General features: G+C 43.9%; 1 protein-coding gene across 11 annotated transcripts in view; it reads right to left on the reverse strand.

Annotated features, from left to right (window-relative positions):
- DENND2B (DENN domain containing 2B) overlaps nucleotides 1-25,693 on the reverse strand; it is a 178,809-nt gene that overhangs the window by 64,184 nt on the left and 88,932 nt on the right. The window lies entirely within an intron of this gene.

Raw genomic sequence — 25,693 nt, forward strand, 5'->3', positions numbered from 1 at the left:
TATTATCTTCCTGAACGCTGCTTCAGTAACAAGTTCTCATCCAACACACCCACAAGGAAAGGCTGTTCCTGGGAATCTTGCCTTCATCTCATTCACGCTGGCTTCTCCTCCTTCATCCCCCTTTTCCTCCCCTCCTTTCCCGATTCATTTCTTATTGGTTATCTGCCCAAAACCTGTCTTTGGCTCTGCTGTGCCTAAAATCAAGGGCTTACAAGGAAAGGGGACAAAGTGGGCTCAGAGTTTGGCTGGGTAGGCACCAAAAGCTTTAGAAAGGGAGCCAGGAATGATCTTCTCAACTCTATCCCATACTTCCCTCCAAAATGCCAGACCCTTCTTCTCTGTCACTACCTCTACATACCTTATACCTTGGAGCCTTTCCATGCCAGCCCCAGGTTCTCAGATTCTAGGTCCAGAAAGCTCTTCAAGCAAAAATGTCAAGGGAATCATAAGCCTGGTCAAGTAGAGAGGAACTGAGATTTGTTTTGCTGGGAAGTCAGAAATGCTGGGTGTTTTTACAGGTCACCATGAGGCTGAAATCTTCCTCATGCAGCCACGGGAAAAGATGGTTTTTGTTGTTGTTGTTGAATAATAATCAGAAAAAAAATAAGCTCTTTCCATCTTTTCACTGTCCATTTATCACTCCCACATCCTCTTTCCCAACCCTCCTCCTCAAAGAGGCCTATAAGTTTGGGTTTTCAACCTCAACCATTTTCAATCCCTTTTCCTGCCAGATGGTCCTTCTCCACTTCAGTACAGATTCTGTGGAGGTTGGAAGCTGGGTTTAAATGTTTCCTGAAAGCCTGAAATGGGGTGAGGGCTTGTTAGGCAATTGCAGGCCAAAGGAAATCTGGTGGCTTCCAAGATAGTTTTAAAAACCCAGACATGGCTGTTTCAGCTGGTCTGGAAACTCAGCCTGTCAGCAAGCAGCTGAACCCAGCTCTGCCAGGACAGCAGAGCCTGCTCTGTCGAATGACTTGGCAGCACTTGAAAAAAGAAAGTAGAACAGAGGCTTGCCCCACAAAGAGCCCTGCTCCTTGGGGCTAACCACTGCCCTCGTTCACTTTGGCAAGAAGTGGATCCCATAATCATGATGATGATTCAAAGGCCACAGACCTGTCTCACACAGTGCCTTCCTCCGGCCAGCCACAGCAGACTGGTTGCCATTTCCTGCAGATGCCAATAATGTTCATGTCTTTAAGGTTTTGTTCAACCAATTCCTTCTATCTTGATGTCCTCCTCCCCCACTCTTTCTTGAATATTCAACTCAAGTGTCAACTTCTTTCTGAAGCCTTTCTTGATCCTAAATCTTGACCTCCTTCTCCCCCTTCCCATGCTTTCCAGTCTAGGTGAACTCAACCTGACTGATGGAAAGATGCCTTCCCTGCTCTAAAAAACACACCACCCACAAGCCAACTTTCTCAGAAGAAGACTAGGGAATAGTAAGGGCCAAAGGGACTGCACAAGTCTCCATACTTCCATTCTTCTATCTGTAGCATTAGGCAGAATATCCCACCTCTATAATGAGAACACAGAGACCAATGAGAAGCCATCTACAAAAAACAGAGGATACTCAGAACCAAGAGGGAACACACTTGAAGTCTCTAGTCAGTGGGTTAGCTTTCCCCCATTCTCAATCTTAAAATCTCTTTCCTTTTTCTTACTCTTCTAGCTGACTTTGCTTCCTGTTTCACTGAGAAAACAGTAACTATCAGAGCAGACCCTCAATAACCTACCACCAGCATTAGTGCAGATCTTGTCACCTTTCTGCTGGAAACCCTGACATGGCTCCCAAAGTAAAAGCAAGTCTTTTTACTCATAAGTAAAATGACTCACAAGGCCCTTCATGAGATCTTTGACCTCCTTTCAACTATTCTTCCCCTTACTCTTTCCACACTAGCCACACTGCCTCCTTGTTGCTTTCTCAAACACCCAAAGCATGTGCTACCTCAGGGCCTTCATACTTGGCCATGCCCTGTAACTAGAGAACACACCGCAAGAAAGCCTGCTCCTTCTTCTTCCAGGACTTGGGTCACATGTGTCCCCTTCTTAATGGGGCCTTCCCTGACCACACTGTAAAAACTTAGTATTAACAAAATTCCCACTAAAAAACCTTCTTTGGGGCACCTGAGTGGCTCAGTCGGCTAAGCGTCTGACTCTTGATTTCAGCCCAGGTCATGATCTCATGGTTCATGAGTTCAAGCCCCACATTGGGCTCTGTACAAATGGTGCAGAACATTCCTGTGATTCTCTCTCTCTCTCTCTCTCTCTCTCTCTCTCTCTCGCCCCCCCCCCTTCAGCATGTGCTCTCTCTCTCTCTCTCAAAATAAATAAATAAAACTTAAAAAAAAATCTCCTCTGGGGTGCTTAACTGGTTCAGTCAGTAGAGCATGCAACTCTTGATCTCGGGGTTGCAAGTTTGAGCCCACGTTGGGTGTGGAGATTATTTAAAAATAAAATCTTTAAAAACAAAACCAAAAATAACCTTCCTCCATTCTGTGACCCCTCACCACTCCTATTCCCCACTTCTTGGTTTATTATTCTCCATATCATTTATTGCAATCTCACATACTACTTTTTTTTCCCCCACTTACTATGTTTATATAAGCTAAGGATTTTTGTTCATAATCTGTGTCCTCAGTGGCTAGAACACTGCCTGACACACAGTAGGCCCTCAAAAAATATTTTTTGAATGAAAAAAATTTGCCACCAGCTCAGAGTGGCCCTCCCTGGACAGGGTGAACAGCTTCAGGCTCCATTATCCAGGCCCATCTTCCAACCCCACAAGCCTTTCCAGTTCAGAGTCTACCCCTACCTGCAACAATCCTACCCACTCAGAAAACTCAAAAAGGACCAGCCCTCTGAGCATCCAAAAGATTCAGGGCAGGGGTGACTGCAGCCTAAGAACTGACCTGAAATTGCTCTCTGCAAAGATTACAAGGACTTTCTGACTGCAAAATGCAAGGGTCCTTTCTATGGATCTTAATGAATTATAGGACCTCTCTTTTCTCATGTCTACATTTTGGATACTACTGAACAGACCTCTGTGAAGCACTAGAATGTAGTTAACTCTCAATCAGGATTACACTCCCTGGGGGATTCACGATCTGCCCACAAGTTTTTATGTTCATCCAAAGGAGGAACAGGTTAAGATAGGTTGGGAAATACTGTCAGAGAAGTAGAGAAGAGGGCCAGGTGTGGGCACCTAAGGCTTTCAATTATTTACTTACTCAAACCCTTTGAGAATATCTTCCCAGCCGAGCCCCCAAACCACTGTGCTTTAATCTGGTCTTTGCCCTTGAGCAGCTATCCTATCCTGCCTGAGTTAGATTAAAAAAGATTCTGGTACAATGTAACAAGAGCTGTGAAAGAAGTATGAACACAGAGCTCTGGGAACAAGGAGAAGGACACCTAATCAGGTGGCCAGAATGGATTTTAGGAGGGCATGTGGAGAAGACAGAGAGTGATACTGGGCTGGGTCTTGCAGGGCTTGGGAAAGATAAAGAAGACAGAAGAGGAGCACTGAAAACAGAAGAAAAACCATGAGCAAAAGCCAAAGAGACAGACCTTGGAGGAGGCTGAGATTTCTGGAACAGGACACAAAAAGTGACAACTTAATGGAAAACGCTGATAAATTAACTACATTAAATAAGAACTCTGTTCATTTTTTAAATGTCATTTAGAAAATGAAAAAGGAATCCACGGAGTGTGTACACAGGTTAAAGGGGCTCAGAAGATTTGAGAACATTAGATACATAGAATTATCATGAAGAAGTAGATTTATTCTCATACTGCAGATCTTGGCCAGATCACTTTTGGAGAAAAGCCCTTTGTTCCTCAATTTTGGAAGGTAGTAGATGAAAGTGTACATACACAGCAGACTTTGCTGGCTCTATGCATGCATTTATCTCATTTAATCTGTCAGTATTTCTACTTTACGGGTGAAGAAACTGAGGCTAAGTAATTTGCCCAGGGATACACAGTAAGTGGCAGACACCAGAGTCTGGAGAAGGTTAGCATTGAGCTCCATAATTGATACCAGAGCACATCAGTCCCTTGGTCTTTGTCATATCTTGCGGCAGGAAGCCATCCTCTATCCCAAGTACACACCTGCAGCCCCGCTCTATGTGGATAGAGTTTGAAAAGGATATTAGCAGAGGTCCCCTGCCTGGCCCCCAAATTCTTGGTGTTAAAAATCCCATTTTTCTTTAAGCCAACTACTTCAGAGGGCCCTGAATCAGCACAAAATAAATATAAGAGATGCTCCTCTCTTGCTGCTCTTCAGGCCTTTTCTCTTCATCATTCTTCCCCACTCAGGAACAGAAACTCTCACAAAGACAGACCCTGGTCAAAGAAAGGCCTTCCCCAAAAAGTGCAGTCATGCCGAAGTAGAGACTGCAGGTAAGGGGACTCTGTCCATCCATCTGTCCAACTTCTTTAAGAGTCATTATGGGGACAGAATTTGCCTCTTTTTCCTCCTTTAAACAAAGCAAGTGCTGCTTGGCAATTGCAGGTCTGTGATTCTCAAACTGTGTGCTGAGGTATCCTAGAGCACTGCAATGAACTCACAGTAAAATACAAGATATTTTAATTTTTTTGAGGGAAACAGAGCAATATTCAACATTTGCCGGACACCCCACGAGTTCACAGTTTTAACATCAGATCACACTACATTCTTTTTAGTGATGCCATTTCTTGGTGAAGCTGGGTTTTCAGCAGCTACAGTGATAAAAAGCGAGTATCGTGTGAAAAGCAATGTAGAACAGGAAATGAGGATGGCAATATTCAATCTGATTCCAAGATGTGAGGGGTTTTTTGACTAGTTGACAACCAAAGTTGCAATAGTTTCGGGTGTATAAATCGTGACTCTACAAGTTCATACATGATGCCATGTTCACTACAAGTGTAGCTACCATCTGTCCCCATACGAAGATGTGAGACATGGTACAGGGCCCAGTATGACCCACTAGTTAGTAACTGTAATTATTTATGAAAGAAAAGTATGTTTCCTTTCCATTTAGGTGTATAATTTTTTCAAATGGGTAGTCAGTTGTTAGGATATAAGTACTTACTAAATTGTTTAGACCTAAATGTCTATGGACACTGTGAAAAAATTACTGAAATATAAAGGGCCCACGAACTGAGAACGTTTGGGAACATCTGCAGCAGGTGTTTTTACATCTCTGCATCCAGGAGCCAAAAAGGAGCCCCCAGGGCACACCCAACCCTGCCCCAGAAACAGGTGAGCAGCAAGCACTCAGGTCTATGGAGGGCACGCGGAGGCACACGGCGCCCGACAGAACAGCTGCCCCTCTGCCGGAAGACAAGTGGCTGCACATCAGCTCTCTCTCAACCCGGAGGCTGTGCACATCCGTGTCAGCTTCACCCCAGGCTCCCAGGCTCTCCTCTGAACTCCCTCCCTAAAAAGCTCTATTCAGTACTGACTTCATGAACAAAACGCAGAGCCAGCCCAGAAGCCAGCCCGCCAGCAGGAGACTTCCACACATGCTCAGGCTTGGGCAATGTCCACAAACCAAACCGTTAATCCACAGAGGGAGCGAGCAATGGGAATCTGGGTGAGGGCTTCCACTGACAGACAGCCCATCCATAGAAAGGCCACTGCTGCTTTTTGGGTGAAGATTTGCATAAAAATAACTCCTTTGTTCCTAAGGAGTCTCTAGCCTGCTACACTCCCTCCCTCCATTCTTCCCTGAAGTTATAATCCTCCGTTGGTGACATCATGGCCTTTGATACAATAGCTAACTATTGTGATGTCACAAGACTCAACTTTTGTCATTTTTGGTGGGGGTTGGGGTACAGAATGTGACAAAGGGCTAGAACAGAATAAAGTTATAGAACTGGAATTTGCTTTTTCATGCTAATTTCCCTGGTAATGAAGGGCAGTGACTCAGAAAAGGAAAGGCAAGCCACTGGCAAGCAGCAAGGCTGTACATAGACTGTCCATATCAAGGGAGAGGGGTAGGGGTTGGGGACAAAGGCAGAAAGAAGACAAAACAAAGTTTTCACTTTTAGGGTTAGCCAGCCAGATATGAAGATGTTCTCAGTCTGGCCAAGTCCAGGACCTTCTCTTTCCATCGGCCATTGCTTGGGCCCAGAGAAAACACAGAAAAGCAGAAACGCAGGAAAGGCTCCAGGCTGGAGTGTTCCCTGGAACTTAATGTTTGGGATACTGTATTGAGTTCTGGACTCCACACTGTCAAATGGACAGACTCAGTTTGGACCGCATCCTGAGGACAGCAACCGGGATGGAGGGGGCACTCAGAGGCATGTGATGGGAGAAATGACTAAAGGAATGGAGAATGTTTACCCTGGAGAAGGCAAGACTGGGGATGGAGGAAGAGGATAATTGCCTTGAGAATTCCGAAAGGCTCTCATGTGAAAAAGGGATTATATGTGTTTTCTACGGCCCCCAAAGAGACCTCAGACATAAGAAGATCCAGAACGGAGAAAATGAGGAAGAATTTTTTAGTCTTAAATTCCAATTAAAGACTTTAAGTTCTTTTTAATTACCAATTTTCTCAATTACAAACTATGCTCTTGAAGACAAGGACTATCTTGTTCACCGTAGTATATCCCAGAACTCAGGGTAAATAGCACACAGTAGGTGCTTATTAATAGTTGTCAAACAGATGAATTAATGAAGCAATAGCAATGGTCTGAAGTTGTTGGTGTTCACAGGGACTCACTCCAGAAAGTATTCACTTCCAGAAAGTATTTTTTGAATCCCTACTACATGCCATTCACTTAATTAAGATGCTATGGACACAGCAGTGAATAAGGTAGATAAACTTAGTCTATCTCCCCTCTCGCCCTGCTTTGTAGTTTAGCACAGATGGCATGTAAGGTCCCTTCCATATTCAGATTCCTTGGTTTCAGAATTGACTAAAGAATTTGAAACTGAGAGGAAAGAAGACCCCAAAGGCCACAGATGAACCCTACCTACCACTTCTACTGCTACTTAAAAAGCCTAGAAATCTAGACTAAGCTAAGGCTGCCTTTTCAGCTGCGGAGGGGCCTCCCACTGAGAGACAGCAGGGTGCTCGACCAGATCAGACCAGAGCAAGCCACCAGGCTGAACATTTATTAAAGCCCCCCTTTCACCACCACCTGGTAAAGTAGGCTTCTACGTGAACCCAAGCTCCCTCAGGCCAGCAATAGGTAAGTATGGTCCTGACAGGTAACATGAGGTATTTCAGGTGCTTTCACTTCTCTCAAGGAGCTTATCATATCCCCATCAGCCTCAGGCAATTATCCTGCTAGAGGCCACCTGAATGACAACATAGTTACTATAGAGCAATTTTCAAAGAAATAATTCTAAGATCTTCTTTGCCTAGCTTGTGCTAGGGCTGTAGGCTTGGCTCCAACTGGTGAGGGCATGAAAGTTATAACTACAGGTAATGAAGCAGATTATTTAACAATAATGATACACAAATACACAATACACCCAGACGTTACCCTCTTCAAAGTAGTCCTTAAAGGCCTAAATGTTTATTCCATCCAATACATTGTCAAAGCATTTCTGAAACTCTTATTTGGAAACTGCCCTCAGAGGCTTTGGAATATGATTTGAAGTTTCTCTGAAGGAAAATCTGCATTCTTCAAGGATGCTAACTCATTCATATGACCAAAAAAAAGTACAAACTAGAGAAAACCATCTTAGGTCAGAATAAGCAGTAACTGTCAAGTATACTGTAGAGCCTTCATATCAAAGGGGATGTGTACTGAAACTGTCCCAAATCTCCACTCTTTAGAGGACAGCAGTTACTCACTTTGAGTCACAGAGCCCTGTGGCTATCTAATAAACCCCAATAACCCCCACAGAAACCCTGTAGGAACATACATTTCTGTCTCCCATTTCAGGGTTTTCCTTTTGGGGGGTTCACAAACTACTCCACAGACTCATTTTAAAAATCCTTACCAGGGGCACCTGGGTGGCTCAGTCGGTTGAGCGTCCGACTTCGGCTCAGGTCGTGATCTCACAGTTGTAAGTTCGAGCCTGCGTCGGGCTCTGTGCTGACAGCTCAGAGCCTGGAGCCTGCTTCGGACTCTATGTCTCCCTCTCTCTCTGCCCCTAACCCACTTGCATTCTGTCTCTGTCTCTCTCAAAAATAAATAAACATTAAAAAAAAAAAAAAATCCTTACCCTGAGGTGCCTGGGTGGTTCAGTCAGTTAAGCGTCTGACTTCCCCTTGGGTCGTGATCTCGCAGTTCATGAGTTCGAGCCTCGTATCACACTGACAGTGCAGAGCCTGCCCAGAATTCATTCATTCATTCTCTCTCTCTCTCTCTCTCTCTCTCTCTCTCTCTCTCTGCCTCTCCCCAACTCACACTTGGCACTCTCTCTCTCTCTCGCTCTCTCAAATAAACCTTAAAAAGAAAACCTTAGGAAAAAAAAGAATTCTTATCCTAACCTATTTTACCTTCCTCACAAATGCACAGATCATTCCGAATGGAGATCTACACAGCTCAACAGACATGCTAATGCTCAGCACAAAGACAGACTCAAAGCACCCTGCTCTCCTGAGTCCTTGCAGCACCATGTTTCACACTCGGACCTCAGTATGAAAATTAATAAAAAGAAACTTCATTTAAAATGGAGTCAGGAGGCCAGAAGTGGGAGCTCTCACAATTGCAGGCCCAAAAGGAAGTCCACACTACTTCAGCTACTTTACTAGACCAGCAGGAAGAAGAAAGGTTTTTCTCTTCTCCCAGCAACAGCCCAGCCAATGAGAGGTCACAATTCAGCCAATGAAAAACCACTATACTCCAATGGACTTTTTGTTTATAACAGCCCCTCCCGATTTCCCCTTTTCCTCAATAAAAGAGTGTTCCTCTCCTTCGTTCTTTGGACTTGCGTATGGTTTTGTGGTAGCTTGTTTGTCTTGAATTGTAATTCTCTGCTATTCCTGAATAAACCCATTTTGATGGCAAAGTAAGTTTTATTTTTAAGGTTAACATCAGCAATCTACAAACTAATACACTTTACAAGACTCCAGGGGTGGTAGAAATGGTTAAATCCAAAAATGTTGGACTCACAAATGCCAAGAGTCCCGGACTCAAATGTGACGTTTTCTAACATGGTTTGTAAACTGATGCTGGAGACAATTCCCAAAGAGGAATCAAATCTACCTTCAGGAAATCACATTCATTTATCCGCAAGTGCAGATACAAAGAGCAAGCTATGGTCTCAGCATGTATTTTCTCACCTAAGTCCCTAGTCTCCTTGTGAGAAGCATGGGGAATATTCCTCCTGCATTCTTCTGGGCCAGCCAGCATGCTCACCAAGCAGCTTTCACATACTAAAAGCCACCCAAGTCACATCTGACTCATGCCATTGCTCTCTGTAATGGGGTATGACATGCATCTAATCTTTTGTATATTTTCATATGTGTAGCCTACAATTAGGCATTTTTGAGGGATGTAGCTGACTAGCGGTTCTGTTCAGTGACCTATAATTATTCACACAGGCATCATGGCCAATCCAGGCAGCTATTAGGCTGGAGGCACTCTGAGCTCAGACCTCACGGAGGAGGCTGCTTGGCTCTAAGGATGTCCGGAGAATATCGGTTAGCAACTGGCTTCAGAAGGGCCACGCTGCTCTTCCTTGGCTGCACATGGAGACACCCCTATTCCACGCCCTTCACCCCTCTTCCTTATCCACTGCCTGACTCAGCACAGTTCACTCCCAAACCTAAGTCGTGGCACATCGAGGAGCCCAATGTTCCAAAAAATGGACCATTTTCTTGGACACAATCTCCATTATCAAGGCAATAGCAATATACATCAACTTTTAAGACGCCCCACAAATTTCTCACCTGAAGAAAAACAGGTCACACCCACCAGCCCACAGAATCCTCCAGTTGCTGCTGTGCAGCTGGGCTGTGGGAGCTGACACAGGCCTCTTCTCTGAGCCAGCCTCTCTGCCACCAGCTGAGTGGTCTCACTGCTCCTAAGGGCCCAACAGAGTAATTCTCCCCCACGCAAATGCCCACCATCCTGCTTTACACTACTTTGCTGGCTAGAAAGGAAGGGCTGGTTAGCCCTAAGAATCTGTTTTAGTGATAATTCATATATATATCTCCAATAAAAACTGGTTTCTTAATTCATTAATGACAGCTCAAATCCTGATTATTTTTTTGAAATTTATTTATTTTTGAGAGAGAGAGAGAGAGAGAGAGAGAGAGAGAGAAAATGGGGGTGAGGCAGAGAGAGAGAGAGGCAGAGAGAGACTCCCAAGCAGGCTTCATGCTACCAACATAGAGCCTGACACAGGGCTTGAACCCATGAAACCATGAGATCACAACCTGAGCCAAAACCAAGAGTCACACGCTTAACCAACTGAGCCACCCAGGCACCCCTCAAATCCCGATTATAAATATACTCAAAGATACTGCCATAAGCCAGCTCAGGAAAGCTGTGAAGCACAATTGTGGCCCCACACTCAGCAGCATACACATTAAGTATGAGCCCAATACCTAAACCACAACTACTATACAAGTTTCCCTTCTTCCTGAGCACTAGTTCAAAGTACTTTAAGAGTGCTTTATAGTTTTCAAAACCACTTTCACATGTTATTATCTCAGTGGAGTCTACCAAGCAAGCCTCAGAGGTTAAATGCCATAAGTATATTCTCCAACTTTTTCTTTTTTTAGTAACCTTGACACCCAACATGGGATTTAAATTCAAGACCCCAAGACCAAGAGTTGCACATGCTACAGACTTTATCAGGCAGGAGTATTTTCTGCATTTAACAAAGGCTGAGACTCCAGGGAGGCTGTCTTATCCCAAGGTCACTCAACTAGTAAGTACAGAACCAGGCCTAGAACTACTTTGTAGCTATGTGACCTCGGTTCTTCATATGTCAACAATTAATAATTGTTAATTAAGCTGCCTCACAGGGCTTATAGTAAGGAAGTGCCTGGAATGGCGTCTGGTCACAGTAAGGATTATGCTGTTATTATGTTATTATTGTTGCTGTTGTTATTAATAATCATGAGTATTACTACCACCACCAGCAGAATCCCCAGTTCCAAATCTAGAGCTCTTTCCTCTCTATCCTGCTGTAGCTTTGCACAGTTTACTAGGAAGTGGCATCATCTAACCTTCAAACTTTTATTTTTGTGTGCATACATATGTATCCCCCCCTTTTTTGCACATTTTTTTTTGAGGAGAGAGAGAGAGAAAGAGAGCATGAGTGAGGGAGAGGAAGAAAGGGGGAGAGGGGGAGGGGAGAGAAAGAGAGAGAGAGAGAGAGAGAGAGAGAGAGAGATTGAGATTGAGTCTTAAGCAGGCTCCAGTATCAGTGTGGAGCCTGATGCAGGTCTCCATCCCACAACCCTGGAATCATGACCTGAGCTAAAATCAAGAGTCGGATGCTCAACAAACTGAGCCACTAAGGTGCCCCGTGCATCACCTTTTCTGCAAGTCTGACTCTAGTCTCCTGGCATCTGAGGTCATTTATGCTGTGTTAGCCACCATTCTGTGGCTCACCCTGTTTGCAGTACTCAACTTTTGCTTATATCCAAGTCTTCATTTATTCACTTCCTTCCTTCAACAATCATTTAATGAGCACCTACTCTTGATGAAGCACCACACAAGCTACTGGGTGAAATATCCTTCCCCTCCAGATACAAGAAATGAGAAGTACAAAAGAGCAGGATGCACAAAGGGGTGATAGCACAGAAGTACCAGAAAATAACTGTCTCAGGGCAGCACAGTAGAGTTCAGAGAAGGCGAATGAGTTTTAGAGTGTGACTGGAGTTTCTGAGGCAGATAAATGGAGAGAATGACATTCTGAGCTAAGAGAACAGTATTTACACAGGGATACAAATCAGAATCATACAGAATATGATAATCTCATACTGCCAGCATGAAAGGGCCGTGTGTGTGTGTGTGTGTGTGTGTGTGAGAGAGAGAGAGAGAGAGAGAGAGAGAGAGAGAGATACAGGCAGACAGAGGCAGAGAGACAGAGACAGAGGGAGACAAAGAGAGACAGAGACAGAGACAATGAGAGAGAAACAAAGACAGAGAGACAGAGACAAAACAAGCTCTGAGAGAGAAATATGTGAGAGAATGAGCCCCTACTGCCTGGAAGCGGCAGGCAGGTGGGACAACAAATATCGTATCTGCCTTTCTACAGTCTAAGGGCAATCCCTACTCCCTGAGTATGCTTACAGTGTACCAATTTTAAATGCAAAATCCTTTAACAACTGTTTTCTCTCTCCTTCTGTCTTCTCCTCCTTCTAAAGAAGAGGCTGTTTATCCCTATTCTCATTTCTGCCCTGCTCTTAGCCCTGAGTTTTAGTGCCAATGCTTTTACACAAATCCAGTTTCACGTCCTAAGTGAAATATAATTTCATAGGAATGTAATTCTGAAATGATCTCATTGAAAAAGCACATCCAGCAAAGGCCATGAGCAAACTTTGGGCCAGCCCATTCACACCCAGAGCCAAGGAGATTGTAGACCCCTTTCCCTTAAATGGAGAACATGCCTGGTACCCAAAACAAAGGACACCAGCTGCCCATGGATGTTATCCTGCCCACAGCCAGCCTGCCTGCTTGCAGACAGAGGCCTGGGCCCAGAGAAGCCATGGCTACAAAACACTCTTCACCGTGCAAAGACAGACTCAAGAGCATCCAAGCAAACAGGCCTCACCACACTGATGCTCCCTGTGTCCCTCTGGACAGCTCTAGCTCCAGTCCATGAACCACCAGCTCAAACTGTTAACACTGCCTTGTCACAGTCACATCAGACAGAAGAATGTCCAGGAGCCAAACTGCTAAAGATCCTCCCCACCATGACCTGCCTTCCCTAACTCTGAAACTCAGTTGCTATCTAATTCTACTGACAGCATCAGAAATTAGGGCATGTGGGGCACCTGCGTGGCTCAGTCAGTTAAGCGTCTGACTTCAGCTCAGGTCATGATCTCACAGTTCGTGGTTTTGAGCCCCGTGTCGGGCTCTGCGCTGACAGCTCAGAGCCTGGAACCTGCTTCGGATTCTGTGTCTCCCTCTGTTTCTGCCTCTCTCTCTCTTTCTCTCTCTCTCTCTCTCTCAAAAATAAATAAACATTAAAAAATATATATTAAAAAAAAAAAAGGAAGAAACTAGGGTATTTGACTCTGAAACTAGAGTCAAAAGCCAGGTCTAGTCTAGTCCGGCAGAGCTGGGACAAAGTGGAACTGGGGGAGAAATTATGTATTTTGATGGACTTCCAAAACTCCTAGCTGAAAAATCTGCAAGTTAGGATCTTTGGGGGAAAATGTCCTTACTCCAAATCTGTATTCCACCCCCACCCCCCACGAATCCTCATGAAATGGACCAGAAGGGGAAGAAAAAACTTAATGGCTTGCAGGGTCTACAGGAACTCTCTGTTCTCTCTTTACAACGTTTGTGTAAATCTAAAACTATTCTAAAATAAAGAGTGTATTAAAATTAATAGCTTGTCATGGTTTCCTCTATAAGGAATAATGGAAAAGAGTTGTCTTGGTTATAAATTCCAACTCTGCTTCTACTGGCTGTGAGTGACCTAACCTTTCTAAACTTCGGTTTCCTCCTCTATTAAATGGAGATGACAGTTCCCACCACGAAGTATTGTGTAGATTAAGTGAGGCGTCGCGCAATTTACCCCTGCCCAACATGCTTTCTTTCTGGGCAGTAACTGTTTTTCAGTTCAGTTAGCCCCTACTTGGGGTTGGGTTGGAGGCCCTGCCTCCACTCCACAGTCATACCTGTCTCCATGCGTTACAGCCTCTTCCACATACAGCATCACACTATAAACCCACAGTAACTGCCCAAAGGGCTGAAGGCCGCCTAACAGCGAGTTCCAACTAGTTTAAGCACACCTTTGTGGAAGGTGTGAACATGTGAAAGCATGTTCTCCTTCCTGCTTTCCCCTCTTCCAGTAGGATCCAATGTCACCCTCATGAGCTCAGTTACTTTCCTGAGGTTTGCAGGGGTCAACCACAAGGAAAGGCAGAAGTTGACAGAGCCAGGTTTCTGGAAGAATTAGCTGTCTATGGTAGGGTGTGGGCAGGGGAAGAAGTATGCTCTCAAAGTTGCCACAGAAGATTCTTCACCCTTGGCAGCCACCACACCACCCACCACCACCACCACTAACTCACACCCCTCCCTGCACCTTGCTCCCCACCTTGGCCCCACCTGAAGCTGGGCTGATAAACTACAAATCCACCAAGTCAATGCTCAGTGTAAATTCCCCAAAGCCAAGAGATAAGCCCCAAGGCTGGACATGAAGTCACCCCCAAGCCCTGGAGTCACTCTTGAGCCTCAGCCACCCTGACTCTTGGCTTCACGATGAGTTAATCCATTTTTCCCCTAGGAAGACTGAGGTAAGCGGACAGGGCCCCATCTGGTTTTATAAGTGGATGGGCTGGAGGCCAAGTAAAGAATCAGGTGAAGAAAATTATGGCTCTAATGTCATGTTATCTCTGAAAATCACTCAAAAGGGTAGCAGATCCTTAAAAAACTCTCCTAAACCAAAGGAGAAGTCCAATCTCACCCTGAAAATTTAGTGTCCAAATAAGGGAGCAGTCAGTGCTAGAACAGTTAGCCTGTTCCAACTTGGAAAAGCCCTGTGAGAGAAGCAATTCCCAGGCTTAGGATTCCAGTGACAGGTTGTAACCCCTCGTAGCACTAATGGGCACATTCTAGTGGCTAATTTCTCTGACCTTCCAGTTGGCTGGATTGGGGACACACCCCAGCTGAGGCCAAAGGACATTAGTTCCTGGCAGAGAATGTGCAGAAACTCAGCAGCCTAGCCGAGTCAGATAACAGCCCCAGCTCCAGCAGTTTCAAGGACACGTTTTGGGAAGCAGAAGATGTCCTTGGAGCCATTTCTTATTTAACCAAATAAGAGCCAAATATAGCCAAATATGAAGAAGCTAACTATGTCATCTTCTATGCAATTTTTCTCCAGCTTATCACTTCACACTAAATAAATGTGAAGTATTACTATTATCATTACTAGTTTCCCTTTATGCTTCCACGTCCAGTCCTCTCTGCTCATAAACGACAGACCAAGCATCCTGGAACATCAATATAATCATGTCATTCCTTGGGGCTCCTTAATTGCCAACCATACCAGATCCAAATTCTTCCAGTTCTTCCAGAACCTTGTCAAATGCTACCAACCAATCATACTTCTCTTCTTCCACCACCCCTCACCATACTACCACACCCTCCATTCCCCTCCACACAAAGACACACAGACCTGCACACACACACACACACACACACACACACTTCTCTCTCTGAACAGAATACCTCCTGCTGCAAGCATGTCCATTTCTGCCTCCATGTTTTTGTGCTCAAACCATTTCCGGCCTGGAGTCTTTCCTTCCTTTCTGCTTATCCAAATACTATCCATGCTCCAAGGCCTAGTCTAAGGTCTCAGACTTAGGTGGAGAAGCCACTCAATCCACAAACAATGACTATGCACTTCCTCTGTGCCAGGCACCAGGCCAGACACTGAGTACACAATAAGGAAAACAACACAGCCCTACATGCGTCTAACTGGTGGGAGGGGCTTCATATAAACCTCCCTGCTCACTTGAACTGTGCAGGTAGGGGAGTCAATGACCAGACCTCAACTGGCAACTTGCTGTGATTCTTGTGGGGGAACACAAGGGGGTGAGAAATGAAGTCCAGTTGGATGAGGTCTTCATGCCTCTCCCTTAAGCATCTCCAAGAAGCCACCCAGGTTTGGTGGTTTCGAACATATTTTATTACAAGAACCATCATTCTCTCTGATCACCTGGGGAGTAGTGCTGCCTCCTGCTTTGGAGTTTTATCAGCTTCAGAGGTAGGCTGAATCCAACCCCATTCAGTAATAGCCCTAGACTACCCTTCCTAAGCCAGAAAATGGAGAGAAAATGACCAATACTCTCCTCAAGAGTTCCCAGACTTTGGAGGTCCTGGGTGGCTCAGTTGGTTAAGTGTCTGACTTTGGCTCTGGTCATGATCTCATGGTTTGTGAGTTCAAGCCATGGACTCTCTGCTGTCAGCTCAGAGCATGCTTCTGAGCCTCTGTCTCTCTCTGTCTCTGTCTCTGTCTCTCTCTGCCTCTCACACACTCTCTCTCTCAAAAATAAATAAACATTTAAAAAGTGATTAAAGTCTTTTTAAAAAGACTTTGTGCCACTGTGACTGCATAGATGATGGTCACATGGGAGGCAACCTCCTGAGGTCCCTCAGGGTAATGTGCAATTCTCAGACCCTAACAGTAACTCTATTCCTCTCTCTCCTATTCAAGAAAGATTATCAGAATATAAGTCTGATGGCTGTTATTATAGGGACAATCTTGCATACCTTCTAAGTTAAAAAATAGGTAACCCATTCACTTGTCCCTTGAGCCTTTAACTCCTGTAGGAACAAATGCAGTAACTCCATGAGACATATCATATCAATACAGACTCTTTTTTCCCCCTGAATAGAAATAGAAAATGTCCTCCAGATGTAATCTTAGATGCCTTTTGGATCCAGGAAGAAAGGAAGAGAGAACACCTAACCCACTCCTATTTATATTTCCAGCAATGGAGACTCACAGTCTTCCTCATTACCTATTCTCATCACAGTCTATCTGGACTTCAAGTTTCTAAAAAGCTTGTCTCACATGAGACACAACTGCTAGTTATGGCACTAACTGTTCAGCATCCTACTGGTAGGATTACCCCAACCCCCCACAAGGCTGAATGGGGTGTCAGTCCATACTAAGGAAGCTCACAGCTTTCAGGACATTACCCAAAACACCAGTCACATGTTTAGGTGTGCAGACCTCTGGGGTCTTGGACAGGTCAAGACCATTAGAAAGGTCACAACCACTGCTGGTCAATGTACACCACATATAGCACTACAAGGGATCAATGAGCAAAAAGCCTTAAAAGAAAGACAGGACAGATGAGAAGAAGCTGCCACCAGCCATCAGATCACAAGCATCTCATTTGGAGGAGTATCTGCCTGAGTGAAGCTTTGCATCCAACCGTTAACAAGCACTTAGTCTTTGATAACTTGTGGTATCCAGACAGTATCATACCCTACCTGACTGCCCAGGCTCCCTCACTCAGCTACTCTATCCTCAAAGGCTGGAAGAGGACCCAGCTCACACTAAGTATCTTCAGAGACTTAGCTACACATTTTCAGTCCCCTTCCACCTCAGCCCCTCCTCCTGCCCCTAACAACTCAAATTTTCAGCCTCTACATATGTGTCTATGTGCCTGTGTGTCTGTGTTTTATTTACACTACCCATGTCTGTTGTTAGCAACAGAAACAAAGTACTTTAAGGCAGAAAAGGCAAGTCAGCCAACTGGCTTGCTGCTCCCTGTTCTGCTTCCAGCTCGGGGAAGAGGCTGGTGAAGGGTCCTTCGAGCACCAATCTACCATGTACAAGGGGAACCAGCATGGTGCCAGCTTACCCCAAGCTGTCCACCGCTGTGCGAGTCCCCAGCCATCAGCCCACCTTCTTCTTCCCTGGAGGCCATGCCCTGAACACCTCATTCCCTTACCTGCCTGGATGCTGAGTACTGTTGGAATTCAGAGCTTCAAAAGCCAGAATTCAGGAAACCCACTCTCTTCTCTTGTACACTAGGTGATTGTTAAAGACAAACAGGCATTGCCTCCCCAGATCCAAACTCTGGAGACCCAGCTCATGAAGCTTAACCTTCATGCCCTTTCCCATCTTCAGTTTTTCTGTTACTGATAATCTTCTCAAGTTCTAGTATCAGGCTCTAGTATCAGGCTCCTCAATAAAATCAGTGGTAATTACTGGTCACTGCTTTGTTTTCAGCAGAAAAAAAAAGACACACACACAAAAAAACATGACATGTGATTCTTGCACTCAAGGAGCTCACAGACTAACTTAGGGAGACAAGAAAACAATAGGAAATAATTCAAATGTGAGATACAGAGTTAAAGTACTCTAAAGTACAACGGTTGGAAGTGGAGGGGCTAGAGTAGCTCAGGAAAGGGTTTCTATGGGAGAGAAATATGAGCCAGACCTTAAAGGACAAACAGTAGTTGGACAGAATGAGACAGGAGGTTATTTGAGATGAAGAGTTAGACTATGACTCAAGGTCCCAAGGCAGGAAGAATGGCAAACATCGTGCCCACATGTTTTCCCATATCCAACTGAGGCTCAGCCCTGGGGGGTAAGGAGGAAAAGGACTGGCCTGACTTGATGAAAATAAAACCCTCCCCTCAGGGTCACCATGCTCTCCAATCCCTCTGCTCCCACCTCTGCCAAGAGCATTCTCAGTGTTTCCTTTTTCTGTACTACTTTGAAATCCTCTCCCCTACAGTGCACAGAATGTAGCCAAGCCAGCCTAACTCCCTAAACCCGAAACATCCTGCTGGAACTCTTGGTACTCAAGGCTCCTGCTCCCACAGTGGGACAAACTTTGTGTTCCGCCCGTTGCAATGTGGGTCAGGAGCTTGGTCTATTCCTCTACTGGGCCAAGTCAAGCTAAATCTGATTCTTTACTCACCAGAACAGGAGAAGGGCTGGGAAATTTTAAGTACAAGTCTCTGGTAAGTAAGCCAGGGCAACAGTCTCCCCTCCTTCCATTCACACAATCATATGTGCATTCAATTAATACATACTGAACATCATCATGTGCAAATTCATGTGCTTAGCACTGGTTGGGACACCAAAATGCCTCACGCATGAGTCCATCCTCAAAGAGTTCACATTCTAGTAAGGTGTATATAATAGAAACATAAATATAGTAAGTACCAGGAAGACTATTTTGAGGGCCATTGGAGAGATGAAACGCTGTGGATTTAGGTAGAGGGGGATTACTTCCAACTGAAGAAGCAGGAGGGACTCAATAGAGAGGGCTGCCCTTACACTGGGGCATGGATGGAACTACATGAGCAAAGTCTTGGAGGCAAGAAAGTAGAAGACATATGAAAGAAAACAAGATGTTCAGCCTGGCGGGAGTTTAACTGGAAGTAAACCAGGGAAAAGGAGAATTGGAAAGAGAAATACCAGATCTTAGAGGGCTTTGAAAACCAAATTAAGGGTCTTATCTTTTCTCTGGGAAATCATATAATTTTCTGAGACAGGAATGAAGGGTCAGGAACTGTGCTTCTGAAAAATGGAGGAACCCTCAGAAATCTAGGGCTGTAGCAGAAAATCTGATTATGGAGGCCACAAGGACCAAAGAGCACAGGAAAGAGAAGAGAGGGAGGGAAATCAGGTAATCCAGTACATGACTGGAATTCTTGTCTTTGGGGTTCAGGCTGAATGAGAAAATAAGCAGGCAGTCCTGAGGGCACTAAGAGGCTCTACAAGCAGCGAAACGTGAGAGAATCAGCTATCCAGAGGAGACAATGAAGAGTGGGATGTGTAAGCATCCAGAAGACTAGAGAGGGAGAGCAATTTCAGAGCTTAGGATGCTGAAAGTGGAACATCTCTAGGTGATGAGGCCAAAGATATGGTCATGCTATAAGATGAAACCAGAAGAGGATAGAAGATGAAGTCTTTAGAGCTGAACAGATTGAGGGGCTGTGAGGCCAGACCACTGAAGGATTCGCAGTATGAACTTCCAAGCAAGAATCCATGATCCATCACATCCTTAAATCACTAACCCCTTCTCCTTCCACTGCACCTACTTGTAAAGCCCTAACTCTGGATCAGTTCAACCATCAGCATCCTTTGTACCTTCTGAGGGCAACTAAAATCTACTGATCAAAAATCAACGTGTCCAAAATGTGTCTGAAAGGTCTTTCAGAAAGACATTCTGAAGTATTTATGGATGAAATGGTATGATGCCTACAATTTGCTTCCAAAAATCCAGTGGAGAAGAAGGAGAGGTAGCAGACAAGGATGGAAATAAAACAAGTTAGGCCAAGTACTAATAACAGCTGAAGACGGATGATGGATGTATAGCTGTTCATCTTTGATTCTCTCTACTTTTGTCTATGTTTGACATTTTCCACAATAAAAAGTTGAAAAAATAAAACCACTTAAGTGAAAGATTGATGGGGAACAGTGCCAAAGGTTACCCACAGATTATCTGCTGGTTATAAAATGAAAACTGTAATTTTACAATGGAGAAATTTGGCTGGCCCTATCTTAAGTAGTGACCAAGTTTAGCATCAATAATAGTGGGAAAACCAGACATTATGTGCCTCTGATCTGCTGCATTATTCATAAAGAGTTTCCTCCTCCCCCCAAAAATGCTTATCCTAAATCTAATCAAGCCTTTAGATCTAATCTGCAGTTTACAGAGAGTACAGGGGAGAGAGGAAGAAGCTACACAACACCCTAAAGAAACAATCAGACAAATCCATGGGGTGCCAAGTGAATTTATGTTAAAAATTTTAAGAGAAAAAAAATTTTTTTTAATTTTAAGAAAAAGAAAGGCCTAAAATTGAACTCATCATTTCTACTCCACCTCTAATAAAACACTTTTTGCCTCTTGTACTTTTCCGACAAACTTTCTCCACTTTTCCCCAACTCTACAAGTCATCTCTGACTTCTCCTTCTCCTTCTTACTCCAACTCAGTCTGGCCCTGCCAATGCTGCCTCCTTAATGCCTCAGGTTCACCTCCTCCTTTCCCCTGCCCCTTATTCACGCAGAGTTTATCATCAATTGGCTTGACTTACTGCCATAATCCCCTAAGAACCATCTCCTTGCTTCTACTTTTACTTTCCACAAGCCTATTTCCTACACTTCAACCAAAGTGATCCTGCTGCAATGCAAGTTCACCGTATCACTCCAGGGTTCAACTGCTTTTAGTGGCTCCACTGCCCACAGCAGTGCTTCCCAGAACGCAGTAAAGAACTATAGGGCAGGCACCCTGCGGCATGAAATCACAAGGTGATTGAGTCGTTCACCTGTTCTTGCAAACCTCTCACTCCATTCAATAGAAAGTCTCCACACACTGCTGCTAGCTCTAGCTCTAACCACTTGATCTCTTAAAAGAGACTTTCATAGGCAGCAGTATCTAGCTAAATATTTTTTTTAATTTCTTTTTTATAAGTTTGAGAGAGAGAAAGAGTGTGTGTGAGCAAGGCAGAGAGAGAAGGAGAGGGAGGGAGAGAAAGAATCCCAAGCAGGCTCCACACTATCAGCACAGAGTCCCACTCAGGGCTCAATCTCATGAACTGTGAGATCATGACCTGAGCGGAAAGCAAAAGTCAGACATTTAACTAACTGAGCCACCCAGGCGCCCCTGGCTAAAACTTTTTGTCCTCACTGTATTTACTTAAAAGTTACCTTGTGTGTATGACAAGTAATATTGATTTTCCACTTTAAGAAAGTGAGATAACATTTCCTTTTAAAACAAATTTAAGTTCAAAAGTGAGCTGATTTAAACATTATGTAAATAACAGTTCAGGTATTAAGAGGCCATGGTAATACTGTGAAGATGGTAAGCAATGAATTAAGTTTGGGAAAAACGGTCCCATAGCATAAAATTCAAGTTTCTTTATAACTCTCATGCTTTCAAAACAAGTTGGCAAACTGTCTGATATTCCTCTCCTTAAATCAGAAGAGCTCCTTTAACTACCTCAAGGAACAGAATGTGGCCTATGTGAGGGTACTTCACTTCCAAGGCTAAGTTAGATAAAGGCCATACAACCTCTGCCAGCCTCTCTAGGGTCACTGGCTTTCAAGTCCTGAGCCACCTGATAAGAAATCCAGCAATCCCTGAGACCACCATGCTAGAGTGACCACAGGGAGTAATAATGGGGGGGTGGGGGGAGGATGGAGTGAGAGCAGCAGACCACAGGAGCCCCAGATGCTTGAATCTCCCCAGCTCAGGTACCACACACGGGAGGAGGAAGCCTTCTGATGATTCCAGCCCCAGCCACCACCTAACTAAAACTACATGAGAAGACTGCAAGCAAAACCTCCAAAACCATGAGAGGTAATAACAAAATTATTGTTGTTTAAACACCCACTAAGTTTGGGGTGATCTGGTATGCAGAGCAACGGCAGATCCATCCCTACAAGGGCTAGTTCTGGAGACCAGTCTCTGCAGTCTCACCTTGCCGCTGCTCATCCTGCCCTACCACGCACAGCAAAAATGACCAAGTTGGTAGTTATGTGCACAGAACTTTGCACCTACTGCTTCATTCCTCTCAGTCTTGGCACATGCTGATCCCTCTATGTTGGAATGCCCTTCCTTTGGCTTGTCCACTTAAAAAATAACTATTCATGGGACACCTGGGTGGCTCAGTCAGTTAAGCGTCCGACTTCGGCTCAGGTCATGATCTCGTGGTTTGTGAGTTTGAGCCCCGCGTCAGGCTCTGTGCCGACAGCTCAGAGCCTGGAGCCTGCTTCAGATTCTGTGTCTCCCTCTCTCTCTGCCCCTCCCCTGTTCATACTCTGTCTCTCTCTGTCTTTCAATAATAAATAAACGTTATAAAAAATTAAAAAAAAAAAAACTATTCATGATGGCCAAAAGGAACAAACTTAAAAAAAAAGCCACAATTTTTTCATACTTCAAAACCTAAATCTGCATCATTTCCTCTGTGAAACTTTGCCCTCATCTTGATCACACTCTTCCTTCCCGCCGGTGACTAAACGAATCCCTTCCTCCTGGTGCCACTTATATTGACCTTTTATGTGCCTTGTCCACTGAACTACTAAGTTCCTTAAGGGTAGGGATTATGTCTATATGCAGCTGGTCCTACAGAGGCCTAATGAACATCCGCTGGTCTGAAGTCGTTCATTCCTCCTGCTTCCTTATTTAGCCTATTCCCACTAAAAATATTTCCATCTAAGATCCTGGCTGACAAGAACAGAAATGATGCCAGGTTGATGCTGCTCTCCTGGGTCTTTCAAACCCTAACTTCTCTGGTTGCAAGATTTTACTTACTCTGACCCTTGAATAAGGCTTTCTCTTATGGGTTCACAACCCTTAGGAGCAACAACCCTTGGCTGATCCAGCACTAAAAGATGACTTTTAAAATATAATTAGGGGCACCTGGGTAACTCAGTTGGTTGAGTGTCTGACTCTTGATTTTTGGCTCAGGTCATCTTAAGGCTCATGGGTTCGAGCCCCATTTCGGGGCTCTATGCTAAGCATGAAGCCTGCTTAGGATTCTCTCTCTCCCTGGGAATGCAAGCTGGTGCAGCCACTCTGGAAAACAGTATGGAGGTTCCTCAAAAAACTAAAAACAGAACTACCCTACGACCCAGCAATTGCACTACTAGGCATTTACCCACAGGATATAGGTGTGCTGTTTCAAAGGAACACATGCAACCTCATGTTTATAGCAGCACTATCAACAGTAGCCAAAGTATGGAAAGAGCCCAAATGTCCATCGATAGATGAATGGATAAAGAAGATGTGGTGTGTATATATATATATATATATATATATATATATATATATATATATAGAAAGAGAGAGAGAGAGAGAGAGAGGTGTGTATACACACACACACACACACACACACACACAATGGAGTATTACTCAGCAATCAAAAAGAATGAAATCTTGCCATTTGCAACTACGTGGATAGAACTGGAGGGTATTATGCTAAGTGAAATTAGTCAGTCAGAGAAAGGCAAAAATCATATGACTTCACTCATATGAGAACTTTAAGAGACAAAATAGATGAACACAAGGGAAGGAAAACAAAAATAATATAAAAACAGGGAGAGGGACAAAACAGACGAGACTTATAAATATGGAGAACAAACTGAGGGTTACTGGAGGGGGTGTGGGAGGGGGGATGGGCTAAATGCGTAAGGGGCACTAAGGAATCTATTCCTGAAATCATTGTTGCACTATATGCTAACTAATTTAGATGTAAATTAAAAAAAATAAAAAATTAAATTTAAAAAAAATAATCAAAAAAAAAGATTCTCTCTCTCCCTCTGACCCCTCCCCCACTCACATGTTTGTGCACTCACACTTTCTCTCTAATTTAAAAAAAAAAAATCTGGATGTTTTCTTTGAAAGTGTCTATTCATGTCTTCTGCCCATTTCTTAACTGGGTTATACTCGGTTTTTGAGTGTTGAATTTGATAAGTTCTTTATTTCTAAACCTTTATCAGATATGTCATTCCATAGGCTGTTTTATTGATTATTTCCTTTGCTACACAGGAACTTTTTATCTTGATGAAGTCCCAATATTTCAAAGAAGACATCCAGATGGCTAACAGACACATGAAAAAATGTTCAACATCACTCATCATCAGGGAAAAAGACAAATCAAAACCATGATGAGATATGACCTCGTATCCATCAGAATGGCTAAAATTAGCAACACAAGAAACAACAGGTGTCAGGGCGCCTGGGTGGCTCAGTTGGTTAAGTGTCCAACTTTGGCTCAGGTCATGATCTCGTGGTTCATGGGCTCGAGCCCTGTGTCAGGCTCTGTGCTGAGAGCTCAGAGCCTGGAGACTGCTTCAGATTCTGTGTCTCCCTCTCTCTCTGCCCCTCCCCCACTCATGCTCTGTCTGTCTGTCTCTCAAAAATAAATAAACATTAAAAAAATGTTTTTAAAAAGGAACAACAGGTGTTGGTGAGGATACGGGAAAAAGGAACACACTCTTGCACTGCTGGTGGGAATGCAAACTGATGCAGCCACTCTGGAGAAGAGTATGGAAGTTCCTCAAAAAACTAAAAACAGAACTACCCTATAATCCAGCAACTGCACTATTAGGTATTTACCCAAAGAATATAAAAATACAGATTTGAAGGGGTACATGCACCCCAATGTTTACAGCAGCATTATCAACAATAGCCAAGCTATGGAGAGAGTCCAAATGTCCATTAGCTGATGAATGGATAAAGAAGATGTGATATATATATCACATGTGATATATATGACAGAATATTACTCAGCCATCAAAAACTGAAATCTTACCATTTGCAGTGATGTGGATAGAGCTAGACTGTATTATGCTACGTGAAATAAGTCAGTCAGAGAAAGACAAATACCATATGACTTCACTCATATGTATAATTTAAGAAACAAAACAGATAAACATATGGGAAGGAAGGAAAAAAAAAGAGAAGAGAGGGAAACAAACCACAAGAGACTCTTAATGACAGAAAACAAACTGTGGGCTGACAGAGGGAGGCACGTGGGAGATGGGCTAGATAGGTGATTGGTACTGAGGAGGGCACTCATGATGAACACTGTGTGTTGTTGTATGTAAGTGATGAATCACTGAATTCTAGTCCTGAAATCAATATTGTACTGTATGTACCTAAAATGTAAATAGATAAATAAATAAATAAATTTTTAAAAAATATAATTAGGTGGGACCTAACTAGTTTAGTATCCAGGACCTTAAATAATTATTCTTCTTCCTTCTCTCAGTTCAAAAATCTTCCTTAATCTTATAAGCATCCAAGTTTCTTCACTCTTCTTCCTGCTGCTCCCCTCACCCAGAGTCACAACCTTCCTGGATGTTGTCTTAACATCCCTTTGACTTTGGCCCTTTAGTCTCCTCAGCACCAAGCATGTAATTGTCTCTCTGCTCTCACCTCAGCCAGGCTGAGCTCACCTCACCAGGTTTAAGAACAAGGCTTTCATGTCACACTACCCAGGTCTAATGTGTCAAATATGATTGCACATAGGATTCACTATAAAGTTTCTCAGAAGAGGAATGATGCAATTTTCCCCAAACATCAAGAAAAGGAATCTGGCTGCACTGTGTAAGGATAATAGCAAACAAACAAAAAAACAGGA

The sequence above is a fragment of the Leopardus geoffroyi genome, chromosome D1 (assembly GCF_018350155.1).
Source record: "Leopardus geoffroyi isolate Oge1 chromosome D1, O.geoffroyi_Oge1_pat1.0, whole genome shotgun sequence".
Classification (NCBI taxonomy): domain Eukaryota; kingdom Metazoa; phylum Chordata; class Mammalia; order Carnivora; family Felidae; genus Leopardus; species Leopardus geoffroyi.